This window comes from Parasteatoda tepidariorum, chromosome X1, assembly GCF_043381705.1.
Source record: "Parasteatoda tepidariorum isolate YZ-2023 chromosome X1, CAS_Ptep_4.0, whole genome shotgun sequence".
Classification (NCBI taxonomy): Eukaryota; Metazoa; Arthropoda; class Arachnida; order Araneae; family Theridiidae; genus Parasteatoda; species Parasteatoda tepidariorum.
Window position 1 is genome coordinate 19,645,093 of NC_092214.1, and position 4,630 is coordinate 19,649,722.

Sequence of the window (4,630 nt, forward strand, 5' to 3'; positions counted from 1 at the left end):
TTAATTTTTACCAAAAATGTTTTTCTTTAAATTAACACTCGTTGTAAGTAATTGCTAAGTTTTTTTTTTTTTTTTTGGTAAGTCTTAAAACTATAACCGACGCCCGGTGGCTGAGCGGTAGCGTGCCACAGGTCGCTGGTTCGATTCTCGGTCAGGGCAAGGTTGACTCAACCTTTCATCCCTTCAGTGGGTCGATAAATGAGTACCAAGCATGCTTGGGAACTAAACACTGGGGGTTCCGCGTTCGGCTGACCACCTGACTGGAACATATGCTTCTGCACCCCAGAGCCCAAGGTCAAGAAAACTGAGATGGGCACAGTAGGCCTTGGCCCTCTATGGGCTGTCGCGCCACTGAGTTTGAAACTATAACCAGTTAACTGATAAGATTTCAGGAACATTTTCCATGTTGAAATTACTGAGTACAAAACGTCTGACAACTAAATAAGTGCGCGCTTTTCTCTAAGATTGAACAAATAAATTATTTACTTTATTGTTTCTTATTTGTTTGGTTTGTGAAAAGTAAATACATATTAGTGCAACTCAAAAAACCACAACCGTTTGCTTTGTTTTTCAAATGAGCAAATTCGAACCGCAATTTTATTTTGACGTTATTTTAACAAAGCTGCTCTTTTAAAAAAAGATGTTAAAAAAATTTACTTTTGTTAAAATTATTTTTCAACTTCAGCATAATTTCCAAGATATTATTAAAGCATAATTTGTTATTAGGAAAATGCCTTATTTTGTTAAAAAGCAACAACTAAAGATTGAAAATTGTAAAAAGATTTCCGATTCCGTGATTTGAAAAATGTAAAAAAAGGAACAAATTTCGAATTTATTTCGATTAAAAAAAAATGAAACTGATACACAGCGAGAAGGTCAACATACTTTTTACAGAAACTGTGAATACCAATTTTTCCTACATTTCGTCATAAGAGGATAAGAATGATATTGCTCCAAGGAACCTACTCAATAATTTCGTTATATCCAGAATTGAAATCTGTTTGAACGAAACATATTATTCCTTTAAAGCTATAACAAGAAAAAATTTGACCATTATTATTTATCTAAGCCTAATCTATTAATTTAATGATAGCGGTATCAAGGTTTAGGATATGCGATGGATGCCCTGTTTACTACGCTACTGGCCATTAAAATTGTTACACCAGGAAGGCGACTCACCTCGAACGTGAAATTTGCAGGACGGATAAAGCATGTTGTGGTATGCAAATGATAAGCTTATCAGCGCATTCATGCAAAGCAAGCGGCGGTAGCGACACCTACAATGTGTGTAAAAGACGAGATTTGACAGTAAGTTTCTCATACAGAAATTGAATTTGAACTTTGTTCTTGGGTAAAAAGTTTTTGTTATGCCTCGTGTAAGAAGGAGAAATGTCTACCAGCACGCGGAGTTTGATCGAGGTAGAATTGTGGCCTACCGGGATTGCAGTTTATCATACCGAAGTATTGCTGCTCGCGTTGGTCGAGATCCCATAACTCTTAGCAGAATACGGAATCGATGGGTTCATGACGGTCAAATGCATGGCCGGATTTACGTATAAGCTAAATAAGCTGTAGCTTGGGGCCCCGAGATGGCAAGGGCTCCCCAGATCCCACTTTTTTTTTCTTTTTAAAGAAAGTTTTATTCGGAGCTGGGGCCCTCTGAAGTCCAAAATACATTCTTTTCTTTCTTTTTTACATTGTCGGATGCTTTTCAAAATCTAATCGAAGTGTTTACAAATATAAAATAATTGTTTCTCTTCACTTTTCTAACCAAAAGAGCAATAAAATGCTCTTTTGACTGATGAAATATCTCCTCTTTCGCAACTACCACCTAAAGAGTTGTCAAATAGCCGCCTCATTTTACACTGGAGCTTCTTTAAATTGCCTTGGGCATTTTTGTCCTTACTTCGGATATCGACAGAAACACCCTTTTTTCTGATTTCTAGTCATAAATTGCTTGGAACAAAAAATTTCTAGGGCAGTAAATAGGGGGAGGATCTTGTCAATATTTTTTTATATAAAAAAACTTATAAAATATATTAAAAAAACTTTTCTTCAAAAATACACACTTTTAATGTAAATAAAATGTAAGGTATTAATTTCTAATTTCTTACTATTTCTAAATTCATAGCATCGAAATATTTATTTAGATGTACAGAAGAAAATTAAGTGAATTTGATATACTTAGTTTAATTTCATTGTGTTATACAAATAATTTCTCTGCAATATTAATATTTAAAATAAGTGTAAAAGTCAAAGTATAAGACAATAGCCTTATTTCCAAGATTGGACTTGACGTTCAATGTTAAGGTCCATTTTTAGTATTTATGTCTAAATAGTTAGTGCGGAGCAACATCTTATATTATGCTTCTTCTCGTTCTAAGAAAAACTGAAAAAACATTTTTTTTTAACTCTAAAACGGCTTTATATATTTTCAAAATGGTTTTATCACTTTATTTAACATGCACTTTTTCTAATTACATCTTGAATTGTTTATTATTTTGATTTGATTATTTGGAGAACTAATAATAACCAGAGTATTTAAATTTATAAAATTTTGTAGTCACATGAAAGTAATTCATATAAAGTAACTACATTAAAAATAAATTTATATTTTCTCTATAAATCAAATAAAGTTTGTTAGTTTTTTTAAAAATTGATTTGCTAATTTGTAAAACTTTTTATGTTAAAGTAGCACCTTGAGTTCAAGATTTTATTTTATATTACTTATTTAATTTTTTCTTTGAATTACAATTTAAATACAAATATTTTTCGCAACCTTTTTTTTTAATTTTAATTAATTTTTCTCAATTTTTTTAAAGATTGTTACACCGTTTTGAAACTAATTAAATTCTACCACTTTAAAAAACTATGTTGACCTTTAATCCATTGTTTAAGCAAATATGGTTACTTATTGTGTAAATTTGATTTAGACTTAAATATTTGAATTTCGCAATTTGAATGCGCTAAATTAACCTTCACTAGAAACTAACTTCATTTTAATTATTACTTTTGCTAACTACATTTATCATTGTACTCCGAATTGGAATTATGATTCGATCTTAAAAAATAAACACCGGGGATATTTGTTATTTGTCACAAATTGAAACATCAAAATTAAAAATTATTCGATTTAATGATCACAAAATTTTAAATCATATTAAGACAGATCTAGTTTCCGATTATATCACTTAACTTATTCTAATAACTTAGCTCGGATACATGAAAAACTTCACCCACAAACTCGCATATTCATCATTTTTACTTACATTATTTCTACTTAATTATAGTTACTTTAAAAACTTATCGCCAAAGATATTATTTAACAATAATGCAAGAAAAAGAAAAAAATCCTTATTGATCTAAAGCAGTTATTTAGTAGAAATTTATTAAACTGCATATTTTGAGAGCGCAGTTTTATTTGAAGTTTATTTTAAAGGAATAAAGGAAAATATAACTTATTTATTAAAAAGCGAATATACTTTATTTTTCAGATTTTGGTTGTTAAACGGTATTTATATTTTATCAAATAATTATTATCAAGTAATATCTTGTGATTACTTTATATATAATAAAGGAACTTCATTTTTAATTTTAAGCCTTTAACTCAAAATTACTATAACCATAATAATAATAACAAAGAATAATGGTAAAAGTGGATAATAAACGCATTTTATGTGTAAATGCCGTAAATAAGAGGACAAATAAATAAATTACAAAAGTATAACTTATTTCTAAGAAGTTCCTTAAAAACTATCTTTGATAAGCTTTGTAATTTTCCAAACGTAGAAGTAAAATTATAAGAAAATTTATGTAACTCTTTCATTTCAGTTTTGAGGGTTCATAAAAAATACCATCATTTCTGTCGTAAAAATAAATTATAACATTTTCGACTAATAAGCTGAAGTGACAGTTTAAATTTATTTTTCTAATAGATTATTTCGATGAATCAATTAAAAACAACAAAATAAAACAATTCTATGTTACATTTTAATATATAGATTTGTGAAGCTGCTCACTGTAATTAATATAAATATTTATCAAAATAATCGAAATTAATTTATAAAAAAGCACGATACCGACATTTTTGAAAGAAAAGGCATTTATTGATTTTCATTAAAACTTACAACATAACAACAGATTGAGACAAGTTAACTTCACAAAATTTTATCAAACACAAAAAATTATCTTTATCTAAGAGATATATTCATATAGATGGTATGCTGGCTAACCCTGGGAGGTTTTCGTGCTTTTTCCCCTCCATTTAAAGCTAATGCGGGTTAGTTTTCTTATATTTTAATTAACTATAACTACACTAATTAAAGTTTGCAGTGCAGAAATTTCTACTCTCCATGAATCGCAAAGGAGGGTCAGGGAAGAGAAATTAAAATAACGCATTGATTACATACTTCTTTCTATCAATATAATAAAGAGCGAAAAGTTGTGAATAAAAATTACATTACACACTTTTAATATGAATTCGAAAAATTTCTCGTTATTAAATACAAAAGGTATTGCATAATTACTACTCTTACTATATATTTTTAGAATATTGCGAAAAAAAGTTTTAAAAAGTGTATTAATTAGGAATTACAGATTAATGTTAAAGCAATAAAAAAAGACTAATAGA